Source organism: Coregonus lavaretus (assembly GCF_964263955.1).
Source record: "Coregonus lavaretus genome assembly, chromosome: 32".
NCBI lineage: Eukaryota > Metazoa > Chordata > Actinopteri > Salmoniformes > Salmonidae > Coregonus > Coregonus lavaretus.
Window position 1 is genome coordinate 6,698,035 of NC_140019.1, and position 15,983 is coordinate 6,714,017.

Here is a 15,983-nt window from a genome sequence, read left to right on the forward strand (position 1 = left end):
TTTCAGCATCAGAGGGGTGGACAGCTCCTCACTGCAGAATGCAGTAGGGAGAAAACACAGATTATTTTTGTTCAAACAGTGGACTCAAATGAATTGTGTTATTAACTATATCACAAACAAACCAACAGATCGAATTTGACACACATCAGGCTGTGTCACTAGCTCACCCACCACTTTACCCCATGCTTCTCCCACTATTCCCAGTCTTTCCTTAGCTTCCGTCTGCTTAAGTATATATGTATCCACCAGGTATTGATCCCATGATAAATCAATTGTGAGGAGAATATTGAAAACAAAACGGCGAAACATATTTATGGTGGTCCTTTTTCACCGCTCCCTGACAATGTGGGCCCTGCCTGTGGACTTCAGCCAAGTCTTATTTCATTTAGACAACAGAACAGGACTTAGTCTGGGACAGTTTTGTATTCAGCCCAGCTGAGATTCATCAAGCTGGCAGATACTTTTTTACTCGGCTGCATACCAGTCAATTCCAGGCTACACGCAATGGCTAAAGACTGAATTGATTCTGAATACATTATCCAAACTGAGGTCAGGGCTTAGTAACACACAAACAAGTGAACTTAGCCAAGCATGTGACCAGAATTAAACAGGTAAAACAAACATTTTCGCACACGATAGAGGGAATAAGAGCTTCTCTGATGAAAAAACATTTGAATGTGTGTATTGAAAATCTTGTTCACTATATACTTGACAGTGTTCCAATGTGAGAATGTTCCTGTTCTGTTGGTATTTAGATATTCCTTTTGAACATGTTTATACCTATTCTTGGGAACACTTGTTTTTTTCCTTACACATTCTTCAGCTGAGCTCCACAAAAAGGATTTGTAGTGTTCAGTGTTATTAACACAAAATATTCTGTACATTTAGGAAAGCTGTAAATACATACAGTGGGGAAAAAAAGTATTTAGTCAGCCACCAATTGTGCAAGTTCTCCCACTTAAAAAGATGAGAGAGGCCTGTAATTTTCATCATAGGTACACGTCAACAAATTGAGGAAAAAAAATCCAGAAAATCACATTGTAGGATTTTTATAGAATTTATCTGCAAATTATGGTGGAAAATAAGTATTTGGTCACCTACAAACAAGCAAGATTTCTGGCTCTCACAGACCTGTAACTTCTTCTTTAAGAGGCTCCTCTGTCCTCCACTCGTTACCTGTATTAATGGCACCTGTTTGAACTTGTTATCAGTATAAAAGACACCTGTCCACAACCTCAAACAGTCACACTCCAAACTCCACTATGGCCAAGACCAAAGAGCTGTCAAAGGACACCAGAAACAAAATTGTAGACCTGCACCAGGCTGGGAAGACTGAATCTGCAATAGGTAAGCAGCTTGGTTTGAAGAAATCAACTGTGGGAGCAATTATTAGGAAATGGAAGACATACAAGACCACTGATAATCTCCCTCGATCTGGGGCTCCACGCAAGATCTCACCCCATGGGGTCAAAATGATCACAAGAACGTGAGCAAAAATCCCAGAACCACATGGGGGGACCTAGTGAATGACCTGCAGAGAGCTGGGACCAAAGTAACAAAGCCTACCATCAGTAACACACTACGCCGCCAGGGACTCAAATCCTGCAGTGCCAGACGTGTCCCCCTGCTTAAGCCAGTACATGTCCAGGCCCGTCTGAAGTTTACTAGAGTGCATTTGGATGATCCAGACGAGGATTGGGAGAATGTCATATGGTCAGATGAAACCAAAATAGAACTTTTTGGTAAAAACTCAACTCGTCGTGTTTGGAGGACAAAGAATGCTGAGTTGCATCCAAAGAACACCATACCTACTGTGAAGCATGGGGGTGGAAACATCATGCTTTGGGGCTGTTTTTCTGCAAAGGGACCAGGACGACTGATCCGTGTAAAGGAAAGAATGAATGGGGCCATGTATCGTGAGATTTTGAGTGAAAACCTCCTTCCATCAGCAAGGGCATTGAAGATGAAACGTGGCTGGGTCTTTCAGCATGACAATGATCCCAAACACATCGCCCGGGCAACGAAGGAGTGGCTTCGTAAGAAGCATTTCAAGGTCCTGGAGTGGCCTAGCCAGTCTCCAGATCTCAACCCCATAGAAAATCTTTGGAGGGAGTTGAAAGTCCGTGTTGCCCAGCGACAGCCCCAAAACATCAATGCTCTAGAGGAGATCTGCATGGAGGAATGGGCCAAAATACCAGCAACAGTGTGTGAAAACCTTGTGAAGACTTACAGAAAACGTTTGACCTGTGTCATTGCCAACAAAGGGTACATAACAAAGTATTGAGAAACTTTTGTTATTGACCAAATACTTATTTTCCACCATAATTTGCAAATAAATTCATAAAAAATCCTACAATGTGATTTTCTGGAATTTTTTTCCTCATTTTGTCTGTCATAGTCGATGTGTACCTATGATGAAAATTACAGGCCTCTCTCATCTTTTTAAGTGGGAGAACTTGCACAATTGGTGGCTGACTAAATACTTTTTTTCCCCCACTGTATTTAATGAGCCACATCAGCAGAAGTTGGAGTGTGTTATAAACCGTTGAACCTCTTGGTTGTTGCAATAGCCCATTTGATGAATTCTAATATGAAGAACTGGAAATAGACCAGTTAAATTTGACTCATACTATGTAGGACTAGACAATTATTATTATTATATATATTTTTTAGGGGGTAGATCAGCTATAATATTGCAGATATATTGTAGTTTCCATCAATGTAATTGTCTGCATCATTTCCAATCCCCCATATACAGTGGGGAAAAAAAGTATTTAGTCAGCCACCAATTGTGCAAGTTCTCCCACTTAAAAAGATGAGAGAGGCCTGTAATTTTCATCATAGGTACACGTCAACTATGACAGACAAAATGAGAAAAAAAAATCCAGAAAATCACATTGTAGGATTTTTTATGAATTTATTTGCAAATTATGGTGGAAAATAAGTATTTGGTCAATAACAAAAGTTTCTCAATACTTTGTTATATACCCTTTGATGGCAATGACACAGGTCACACATTTTCTGTAAGTCTTCACAAGGTTTTCACACACTGTTGCTGGTATTTTGGCCCATTCCTCCATGCAGATCTCCTCTAGAGCAGTGATGTTTTGGGGCTGTCGCTGGGCAACACAGACTTTCAACTCCCTCCAAAGATTTTCTATGGGGTTGAGATCTGGAGACTGGCTAGGCCACTCCAGGACCTTGAAATGCTTCTTACGAAGCCACTCCTTCGTTGCCCGGGCGGTGTGTTTGGGATCATTGTCATGCTGAAAGACCCAGCCACGTTTCATCTTCAATGCCCTTGCTGATGGAAGGAGGTTTTCACTCAAAATCTCACGATACATGGCCCCATTCATTCTTTCCTTTACACGGATCAGTCGTCCTGGTCCCTTTGCAGAAAAACAGCCCCAAAGCATGATGTTTCCACCCCCATGCTTCACAGTAGGTATGGTGTTCTTTGGATGCAACTCAGCATTCTTTGTCCTCGAAACACGACGAGTTGAGTTTTTACCAAAAAGTTATATTTTGGTTTCATCTGACCATATGACATTCTCCCAATCCTCTTCTGGATCATCCAAATGCACTCTAGCAAACTTCAGACGGGCCTGGACATGTACTGGCTTAAGCAGGGTGACACGTCTTGCACTGCAGGATTTGAGTCCCTGGCGGCGTAGTGTGTTACTGATGGTAGGCTTTGTTACTTTGGTCCCAGCTCTCTGCAGGTCATTCACTAGGTCCCCCTGTGTGGTTCTGGGATTTTTGCTCACCGTTCTTGTGATCATTTTGACCCCACGGGGTGAGATCTTGCGTGGAGCCCCAGATCGAGGGAGATTATCAGTGGTCTTGTATGTCTTGTATGTCTTCCACCCAAACGAGGGCATTGCGTTCATCCACCTCTGGCCTGCTGGCTCCCCTTCCTCTGCGGAAGCATAGCTCCCGCTCAGCCCAGTCAAAACTGTTCGCTGCTCCGGCACCCCAATGGTGGAACAAGCTCCCTCACGACGCCAGGACAGCGGAGTCACTCACCACCTTCCGGAGACATTTGAAACCCCACCTCTTTAAGGAATACCTGGGATAGGATAAAGTGTTCCTTCTAACCCCCCCCCCCCCAAATTGTAAAGTGGTTATCCCACTGGCTATAGGGTGAACGCACCAATTTGTGAGTCGCTCTGGCTAAGAGCGTCTGCTAAATGACGTTAATGTGCCCTTGAGCAAGGCACTTAACCCTAATTGCTCCTGTAAGTCGCTCTGGATAAGAGCGTCTGCCAAATGACTAAAATGTAAAATGTAAAAATGTAATTTCCTAATAATTGCTCCCACAGTTGATTTCTTCAAACCAAGCTGCTTACCTATTGCAGATTCAGTCTTCCCAGCCTGGTGCAGGTCTACAATTTTGTTTCTGGTGTCCTTTGACAGCTCTTTGGTCTTGGCCATAGTGGAGTTTGGAGTGTGACTGTTTGAGGTTGTGGACAGGTGTCTTTTTTACTGATAACAAGTTCAAACAGGTGCCATTAATACAGGTAACGAGTGGAGGACAGAGGAGCCTCTTAAAGAAGAAGTTACAGGTCTCTGAGAGCCAGAAATCTTGCTTGTTTGTAGGTGACCAAATACTTATTTTCCACCATAATTTGCAAATAAATTCATTAAAAATCCTACAATGTGATTTTCTGGATTTTTTTTCTAAATTTGTCTGTCATAGTTGTCATATGATGAAAATTACAGGCCTCTCTCATTTTTTTAAGTGGGAGAACTTGCACAATTGGTGGCTGACTAAATACTTTTTTCCCCCACTGTATATATAAAAAAAAAAAAAATCCAAATCAAATTGTATTTGTCACATGCGCCGAATACAACAGGTTTAGACCTTACAGTGAAATGCTTACTTACAAGCCCTTAACCATCAATGCATTTGATTAGCTGTTCAGGAGTCTTATGGCTTAGGGGTAAAAGCTGTTAAGAAGCCTTTTGGACCTAGACTTGGCGCTCCGATACCACTTTCCGTGCAGTAGCAGAGAGAACAGTCTACGACTAGGGTGGCTGGAGTCTTTGGCAATTTTTAGGGCCTTCCTCTGACACCGCCTTGTATCGAGGTCCTAGATGGCAGGAAGCTTGGCCCCAGTGATGTACTGGGCCATACGCACAACCCTCTGTAGTGCCTTGCGGTCGGTGGCCTAGCAGTTGCCATACCAGGCGGTGATGCAACCAGTCAGGATGCTCTCGATGGTGCAGCTGTATAACTTTTTGAGGCTCTGAGGACCCATGCCAAATCTTTTCAGTCTCCTGAGGGGGAATAGGCGTTGTCGTGCCCTCTTCATGACTGTCTTGGTGTTTTTGGACCATGATAGTTTGTTGGTGATGTGGACACCAAGGAACTTGAAGTTCTCAACCTGCTCCACTACAGCCCCGTCGCTGAGAATGGGGGCGTGCTCGGCCCTCCTTTTCCTGTAGTCCAAAATCATCTCCTTTGTCTTGATCATGTTGAGGGAGAGGTTGTTATCCTGGCATCACACTGCCAGGTCTCTGACCTCCTCCCTATAGGCTGTCTCATTGTTGTCGGTGATCAGGTCTACCACTGTTGTGTCGTCGGCAAACTTAATGATGGTGTTGGAGTCGTGCTTGGCCATGCAGTCATGGGTGAACAGGGAGTACAGGAGGGGACTGAGCATGCACCCCTAAGGGGCCCCCGTGTTGAGGATCAGAGTGGCAGATGTGTTGTTACCTACCCTTAGCACCTGGGGGCAGCCCGGCAGGAAGTCCAGGATCCAGTTGCAGAGGGAGGTGTTTAGTCCCAGGGTCCTTAGCTTAGTGATGAGCTTTGAGGGCACTATGGTGTTGAACGCTGAGCTGTAGTCAATGAATAGCATTCTCACGTAGGTGTTCCTTTTGTCCAGGTGGGAAAGGACAGTGTGGAGTGCAATAGAGATTGTGTCATCTGTGGATCTGTTGGGGCGGTATGCAAATTGGAGTGGGTCTAGTGTTTCTGGGAAAATAGTGTTGATGTGAGCCATGACCAGCCTTTCAAACACTTCATGGCTGCAGACGTGAGTGCTATGAGTCAGTGGTCATTTAGGCAGGTTACCTTGGTGTTCTTGGGCACAGGGACTATGGTGGTCTGCTTGAAACATGTAGGTATTACAGACTCGGTCAGGGAGAGGTTGACAATGTCAGTGAATATATATATGTTATTTTATTATTTTCCCCTAACTCTACCACCCCTCCCCTAATTGGAGTAAACTAAAGGACAACAACACTTAGGCTTCTACTTCCAGCTTAAACATAGTATATACATTTTACGGACACAGTATATTTTACATTAGTTATCTTGTTGTTTTTAGTCCCATCATTCAGCTCCACTCAACCCCTCCCATCTATCTCTTAACACCATCCATTTTTTATTTATTATTGCCATATATTTATCAACTGTGCTGTGATGTTTCACCAAAGTTTTGAACCTTTCTATTCTCATAGTTTCTACAGATTGTAAATTAAAGATATCTTGTTTTTGCTAAAAGTATTATTATATTATTGATCGATTGACTATGACTTTTCAAATCACCCAGTAGTGCTATTTTAGACAAAGAAATGTAACAATTTCTACAGGTGAAACACAGTCTGCAGCATTTTTGTTGGAGTACTTTTAGATATGACTGTTATGTTTTTCTTTTATAGCTAATCAAGAAATCTAGTTTTTTTTTAATCAACAATGTTACATTTGTTAACAAATTTGACAACTTTTCCAATCAACTACCTAATTGTTTGGATTCAAAACCCAGCTCAGATCCTATTAGATCCTCATCTCAATTCTTCTTATTTCATCTCCCATCTACTAGACAAAAGGCTGGACCAAAAGATACAAGGATTCCTCAGAAGTTTTGCACATATTGAACAAACTTAGGTGGATGATAAAGGACACTGCCCAGTTCTGCAGGCTGCCCCTTAGGCAAATTCCAAAGTCATTCAACTGGGGCTTTTAAATGCAAGATCCATAAACAACTAAGGCTTACTACTGAATGACATCACCACTGATAGAGGTCTAGACTTTCTCTGCCTCACTGAGACTTGGCATTAGCCCAATGAGTACATATCCTTCAACCAAGGCTTGGGCGGTATCCAGATTGTCATACCTTCATACCTTCATACCGCAAATAATTGTTAGCTAGCTACCCACGAAGAATTGACATCTACCTTGCATTATATTAGTTTTAGGTCATTTTTGCCTGTTAAACTATCTGGTTAGCTACAATATTACGATTCACATATACTACCTGATAGTTATGAAGTAAAACGTTTGCTTTGTGTAGATCTTATTTAGTCTCTATTGCCATTGTCCTGGCTGGAAGATGGTTCAGTGAATGGGTAGCTAAGTCCATAGTAAGTCAATATGGCTAACTGGCTAGCTAGCTAGCCACGAAGAATTGCTACACACGATAAATGTACATCTACCTTGCATAACATTCGTTTTAGGTCATTTTTGCCTGTTTAACTAGCTGGCTAGCTAGATTATTACGATTCACATATCTAGCTGATAATTATGACGTAAAACGTTTGCTTTGTGTATATCTTGTCATCTATTGTTGCCATTGTCCTAGCTGGAAGAAGGTTCAGTGAATGGGGATGTGCAGCGTCAGGTAATACAGCAGGGGGAGCGCGAGGGCTTCTCAAATGTAATGGCGCACGGTAGTATGGATATTGAGAAACACCCATAGTCTCTGACCTAAAGTATTGGTGGGACAGACAACCTATCTCATAAATAAAGATTTATAGGCCTCCTAAGCTCAACTTTGACTTTCTTGCTGAACTATCTGAGCTACTAACACTCCTAAGCCCCTTGTTTCCCTGCTATACTAGTGCTTGGGGATTTCAACATACATGTCGACTCCCCTGACGGCATGCTCTCTACTGGCCTGGCTGATGTCCTTGACAATTTTGGACTCATGTACATGTACTTTGCCCCCCCCACAACAAAGGCCATACACTGAAACATGGATTACCACAGAAAACACTGCTACTCCTACTGCTCTTTCCTCGTATGACCATGTGTTCTCGCATACACCGAGAGCATCTGGTCAGAGCGGCGGTGGCACAGGAATCCTCATCTCTCCCAAGTGGACATTCTCTCTTTTTCCCCTGACCCATCTGTCTATTTCCTCATTTGAATTCCATGCTGTCACAGTCACTTGCCCATTCAAGCTTAACATTCTTGTCATTTATCGCCCTGCAGGTTCCCTTGGAGAGTTCATCAATGAGCTTGATGCCTTGATAAGTTCCTTTCCTGAGGATGGCTCAGCCCTCACAGTTCTGGGTGACTTAACCTCCCTACGTCTGCCTTTGACTCGTTTCTCTCTGCCTCCTTCTTTCCACTCCTTTCCTCTTTTGACCTCACCCTCTCACCGTCCCCCCCTACTCACAAGGCAGACAATACGCTTGACCTCATCTTTACTAGATGCTGTTCTTCTACTAATCTCACTGCAACTCCCCTCCAAGTCTCCAACCACTACTTTGTATCCTTTTCTCTCTCGCTCTCCTCCAACACTACTCACTCTGCCCCTACTCAGATGGTAATGTGCCGTCGCAAACTTCGCTCTCTCTCCTGCTACTCTCTCCTCTTCCATCCTATCATCTCTTCCCTCTGCTAAATCCTTCTCCCTCCGATCTCCTGATTCTGCCTCCTCAACCCTCCTCTCCTCCCTTTCTGCATCTTTTGACTCTCTATGTCCCCTATCCTCCCGGCCGGCTCGGTCCTCCCCTCCTGCTCCGTGGCTTGACGACTAATTGCGAGCTCACAGAAGAGGGCTCAGGGTAGCCGAGCGGAAATTGAGCAAAACTAGACTCCCTGCGGACCTGTCATCTTTTCACTCCCTCCTCTCTACATTCTCTTCCTCTGTTTCCGCTGCTAAAGCCACTTTCTACCACTCTAAATTTCAAGCCTCTGCCTCGAACCCTAGGAAGCTCTTTGCCACCTTCTCCTCCCTGCTGAATCCTCCTCCTCCTCCCCCTCCATCCTCCCTCTCTGTGGATGACTTCGTCAACCATTTTGAAAAGAAGGTTGACGACATCTGATCCTCATTTATTAAGTCAAATGACACCGCTGGTCCTGCTCACACTGCCCTACCCTATGCTTTGACTTCTTTCTCCCCTCTCTCTCCAGATGAAATCTTGCGACTTGTGACGGCCGGCCGCCCAACAACCTGCCCACTTGACCCTATCCCCTCCTCTCTTCTCCAGACCATTTCCGGAGACCTTCTCCCTTACCTCACCTCGCTCATCAACTCATCCTTGACCGCTGGCCATGTTCCTTCCGTCTTCAAGAGAGCGAGAGTTGCATCCCTCCTCAAAAAACCTACACTCGATCCCTCCGATGTCAACAACTACAGACCAGTATCCCTTCTTTCTTTTCTCTCCAAAACTCTTGAGCGTGCCGTCTCTAGCCAACTCTCTTGCTATCTCTCTCAGAATGACCTTCTTGATCCAAACCAGTCAGGTTTCAAGACTGGTCATTCAACTGAGACTGCTCTTCTCTGTGTCACGGAGGCTCTCCGCACTGCTAAAGCTAACTCTCTATCCTCTGCTCTTATCCTACTAGACCTATCCGCTGCCTTCGATACTGTGAACCATCAGATCCTCCTCTCCACCCTCTCCGAGTTGGGCATCTCCGGCACTGCTCACTCTTGGATTGCGTCCTACCTGACAGGTCGCTCCTACCAGGTGGCGTGGCGAGAATCTGTCTCCGCACCACGTGCTCTCACCACTGGTGTCCCCCAGGGCTCAGTTCTAGGCCCTCTCCTATTCTCTCTATACACCAAGTCACTTGGCTCGGTCATATCCTCACATGGTCTCTCCTATCACTGCTACGCAGACGACACACAATTAATCTTCTGATAACCAGGTGGCGAATCGCATCTCTGCATGTCTGGCAGACATCAGTGTGGATGTCGGATCACCACCTCAAGCTGAACCTCGGCAAGACGGAGCTGCTCTTCCTCCCGGGGAAGGACTGCCCACTCCATGATCTCACCATCACGGTTGACAACTCCATTGTGTCCTCCTCCCAGAGTGCAAAGAACCTTGGCGTGACCCTGGACAACACCCTGTCATTCTCCGCTAACATCAAAGCGGTGACCCGATCCTGCAGGTTCATGCTCTACAACATTCGCAGAGTACGACCCTACCTTACACAGAAAGCGGCACAGGTCCTAATCCAGGCACTTGTCATCTCCCATCTAGATTACTGCAACTCGCTGTTGGCTGGGCTCCCTGTCTGTGCCATTAAACCCCTACAACTTATCCAGAATGCTGCAGCCAGTCTGGTGTTCAACCTTCCCAAGTTCTCTTATGTCACCCCGCTCCTCCGCACACTCCACTGGCTTCCAGTTGAGGCTCGCATCTACTACAAGACCATGGTGCTTGCCTACGGAGCTGTGAGGGGAACGGCACCTCCTTACCTTCAGGCTCTGATCAGACCCTACACCCAAACGAGGGCACTACGTTCATCCACCTCTGGCCTGCTAGCTCCCCTACCTCTACGGAAGCACAGTTCCCGCTCAGCCCAGTCAAAGCTATTCGCTGCTCTGGCACCCCAATGGTGGAACAAGCTCCCCCACGATGCCAGGAAAGCGGAGTCACTGACCACCTTCCGGAGACACTTGAAACCCTACCTCTTTAAGGAATACCTGGAAGAGTATAAAGTAATCCTTCTTTCCCCACCCCCCCAAAAAAATAAAAGTGGTTGTCCCACTGGCTATCATAAGTTGAATGAACCAATTTGTAAGTCGCTCTGGATAAGAGCGTCTGCTAAATGATGTAAATGTAAAAACTGGACCTGGTCTGTACCACAGGTGTGGAAGGAAATGTGTCAGGGCTGTCTGACCAAAAAGTCATCCCCTTCACCCTAGCTATTCCTCTACCCACTCGGCCCAAGAAACACTCCATTCAGTTTAGAAATCTGAAAACAATACACTGCCCATCTTACTGAATCCATCTCCTACCTGCCAGTTACTGACTCTGTGGCTCAATACAACACTGCCTTGGCCTCCATACTGGATGAAGTTGCTCCTTTGAAAACCCCCCTGGTGTCTTTCTCCAAGTCTTCTCCCTTGTACATTAAGGAGCTACGCTCTCTCAAAGCAACTGGCTGTCATTGAGAATGACAGTATAAGAAAACTGGGCTAACTGTACATGCGCAGATGTATCAGCAACATCAGCAAGAATATATAGAGGCCATAAATGCAGCTTGGACATCCTACTACTCCCAACTGATCAGCAACAGGTGCTGTTCTCTATTGTAAGAAAGCTCCTCCAAACTGTGAACAAATATGCTACCTCACCCTCCCCAGAACAGTGCAATCAATACCTGTGCTTCTTCCAAAAACATCAGCAACACCATCCTGTCCTCTCCAGCCCCAGTAGTTGAGCTAGCCAGTCCTACGCTCCCTGAGTCAAGGTTCTTCACCTTCACCACAGTCACTGCAGCTGATGTAACCAAGCTGGTTAGGACAATGTGGCCCACCACTTGCTCACTTGACCCTATCCCCACCTCCCTTGTCAAGACATGCTTACTTGCTCTGGTGCCTTTCTTCATAGAAATCATTAACAAGTCCCTTATCACTGGATGTGTCCCTACTCAGCTCAAACTGGCACCAGTACTTAAAAAGCCTGGATCTGACCCTGACAACCTCCAGAACTACAGGCCTATCTCCAACCTGCCCTTCCTGAGCAAGCTCCTCGAATGTGCTGTTTCTAGCCAACTCCAAAACCATCTGGCCACTCACAACCTAGTCGAGCCCTTCCACTCAGGTTTCAGAGCTAGACACAGCACCGAGACTTCCCTGGTAAGGATCACCAATTACCTCCTCATGAATGCTGACTCTCGGCTGCCTGCATCCTCATACTGCTGGACCTCAGTGCAGCATTCGACAAAGTCAGCCACGCCATCCTGCTGGACTGCTCCTGAAGAAGCTCCTGGGCCTGTCAGACACTGCCCTGGACTGGTTCAGGTCCAGTTTGTAGTCATCGGTCCAAGTAGGTCAGACACAGTTGTGGTCCGACAGGGGGACCCTCAGGGCTTGGTTCTCGGTCCACTACTGTTTTGTTTGTACTGTACATGCTGCCACTGGGAAACATCTTGAGGAAACACGGACTGAGCTTTCACTTTTATGCAGATGACACTCAGCTGTATGTCTCCACAAACACTGACACTGCCAATGCCACTGCACTCCTGATCAGCAGCCTGCAGGACATCAAAGCATGGATGCAGTTGAATTTCCTGCAGTTAAACTGCAAAAAGACAGAGGTCAACCTGATTGGCACTCCCACCATAATACACAACATCAGCAGCTACAGCCTCAATATCGATTGTGTCAAGGTCCTCCTCACAAATGAGGTTCGCAACCTGGGTGTGATATTTGACAGTCAGCTCTCGTTTGAGGCCCACATCAAGAGTGTGACCAAATTCTCATTTTTACATCTACAAAACATTGCCATGTTACGACCTATGCTATCAAAACCTGCGGTTGAGCAACTTATCCATGCCTTTATTTCATCCCGTCTGGAGTATTGAAATGCCCTGTTTGTTGGCGCATCTGCCAAGTGCTGCACGTCTACACACCCACACCTCCCCCCACGAGCACATCACTCCAGTGCTGTTCAACCTCCACTGACTCCCATATGCTCACGCATCGACGACAAAATCCTGGTTCACACCTACCAAGCTATCCACAACTCTGGACACGACTACCTGTCTGACCTCGTTCTATCCTCCTGCCCCACACGCACCCTTCGCTCCTCCAGGTCTGTCTCCCTTCAGCAGCCCTGTAGCAGACTAAAAACGATGGATAACAGGGCTTTCAGTTGCGCGGCTCCACGGCTGTGGAACGCACTTCCAGACACTACTAGTCTCTGTCCTCGTTTCACGTACAGCTCAAGACCGTGCTGTTCAGAAAAGCTTTCAAGGACCTCTGCTAATTCTGTTCTCATGTCCTCTGGATCTGATGACACCCTTGTATAGCTTTGTTCGTTGTCTGTGTTCTATGTTCTGTGTTTTGGATTGTTTTTATTATTATTATTATTATAATACAATTTTGTTGTGCCTTGGGTGTGAGAAAAGCACTTTACAAATGAAATGTATAATTATTATTATGAAAAACACAGCAAAGTGTAGGTGGTTGTGCACATGTTTAATATATTTTCAGTGTACAATTATTTTGCTGCACTCTTGTCATTTCCAGGCATTCTACACTGAGTGTACCAAACATTAAGAACACCTGCTCTTTCCATGACATAGACTGCCAGGTGAATCCAGGTGAAAGCTATGATCCCTTATTGATGTCACTTGTTAAATCCACTTCAATCAGTATAGATGAAGGGGAGGAGACAGGTTAAAGAAGGATTTTTAAACCTTGAGACAATTGAGACATGGATTGTGTATGTGTGCCATTCAGAGAGTGAATGGGCAAGACAAAAGATTTAAGCGCCTTTGAACGGGGTATGGTAGTAGGTGCCAGGCGCACCAGCTTGTGTCAAGAACTGCAACGCTGCTGGGTTTTTCACGCTCAACAGTTTCCTGTGTGTATCAAGAATGGTCCACCAACCAAAGGACATCCAGGCAACTTGACACAATACCTTTGACACCTTGTAGAGTCCATGCCCCAACAAATTGAGGCTGTTCTGAGGGGAAAACTCAATATTAGGAAGGTGTTCTTAATATTTTGTTCACTCAGTGTATAACTGGTACTAGTAAAGTCTGTGAATGTCTTCAGACAGTATTCTGCTTGATAATTAAATTGTCCTCTGACTGCACATGATTTTGGATAATGTGCTTGATTTGGATGTCTAATAACATTAAATTGAGTTGAGACCATCTAAAAAATATCTTAAATGGTTTCCTCAATGCAATTTAACTAAATAGTATTTCATTGGGTAAGGTTTGTTCAGGGATGTGATTTATTTAGGGTTAAGTCGGTATTCGGCCATGATTACTACACGTTTAGATAGCTGTCTAGACTAACTACCAATCAAAAAATTGACATGGCTGATTTTCAGCTAATTGAGTGACTGACATAACAAGAGAAAAACTGCTGATGCACAGACACATTTCTAATTTTGCACCTGGTGTATTATACTATTCTTACTCTCAATACTGAGTTCCTAAAAAAAAAATGTATTAGACATTTTTGCAAATGTATTACAAATAATAAACTGAAAAATACATTTACATTATTCAGACCCTTTACTCAGTACTTTGTTGAAGCACGTTTGGCAGCGATTACAGCCTCAAGTTTTCTTGGGTATGACGCTACAAGCTTGGCACACCTGTATTTGGGGAGTTTCTCCCATTCTTCTCCGCAGATCCTATTTTCAGGTCTCTCCAGAGATGTTCGATCGGATTCAAGTCTAGGCTCTAGCTGAGCCACTCAAGGACATTCAGAGACTTGTCCCGAACCACTCCTGCATTGTCTTGGCTGTGTGCTTAGGGTCGTTGTCCTGTTGGAAGGTGAACCTTCGCCCCCATTCTGAGGTCCTGAGGGCTCTGGAGCAGGTTTTCATCAAGGATCTCTCTGTACTTTGCTCCGTTCATCTTTCCCTCGATCCTGACTAGCCTCCCAGTCCCTGCCGCTGAAAAACATCCCCACAGCATATTGCTGCCACCACCATGCTTCACCATAGGGAGGGTGCCTGGTTTCCTCCAGACGTGACGCTTGGCATTCAGGCCAAAGAGATCAATCTTGGTTTCATCAGACCAGAGAATCTTGTTTCTCATGGTCTAAGAGTCCTTTAGGTGCCTTTTGGCAAACTCCAAGCGAGCTGCCATGTGCCTTTTACTGAGGAGTGGCTTCCGTCTGGCCACTCTACCATAAAGGCCTGATTGGTGGAGTGCTGCAGAGATGGTTGTCCTTCTGGAAGGTTCCCTCATCTCCTCAGAGGAACTCTGGAGCTCTGTCAGAGCCCATCGGGTTCTTGGTCACCTCCCTGACCAAGGCCTTTCTCCCCTGATTGCTCAGTTTGGCCAGGCGGCCAGCTCTAGGAAGAGTATTGGTGGTTCCAAACTTCTTCCATTTAAGAATGATGGAGGCCACTGTGTTCTTGTGGACCTTCAATGCTGCAGAAGTTTTGGTACCGTTCCCCAGATCTGTGCCTCGTCAAAATCCTGACCTCGGAGCTCTACAGACTATTTCTTCGACCTCATGGCTTGGTTTTTGCTCTGACATGCACTGTCAACTGTGGGACCTTATATAGACAGGTGTGTGCCTTTCCAAAGCATGTCCAATCAATTGAATTTACCACAGGTGGACTCCAATCAAGTTGTAGAAACATCTCAAGGATGATCAGTGGAAACAGGATGCACCAGAGCTCAATTTCGAGTCTCATAGCAAAGGGTCTGAATACTTATGTAAATAAGGCAATTCTGTTTTTGTATTTTTTATAAATTTGCTAACATTTCTAAAAACATTTTTTAGCTTTGCATTTTGGGGTATTGTGTGTAGATTGATAAGGATTAAAAAAATATATATTTTAGAATAATGCTGAAAAAGCCCTGCGTCCGAGAAGGTGAGAAATGCCCTGAATCAATACGAAGGATCCAATGAACAAGCCACTGTGGTTTTCAGCTTGTCTCTTTAAACTTTCTGCCCATACTCGCAACTGTGTTTTCTAACCCTTAAATTGTGCTGTAACGGTGATGTGTTGTGTGTAATTAGTCTCACTCCTGAACAGGTGCATCCATTGCAGGTCAGATTATCAGTCACATCTCAGTGTGCCATCCAGCCAACCAGCCAACCATTTCAGTGTATACAGTATTATATCATGGCATCATGGGTCTGCAAGGGTTAATTAGATCAGTATGAAAGATGGCCATGGACATCAACTCCTGCCGTGTCACACAAGTTAGACTGGGATATGTTGATACTCTCTGAATTGCTGAATTGCTCATGGCAACCTTTTCACTCTGACAAGAAACTCCCAACAGTCTGGGACTCTCAAGTCTATGT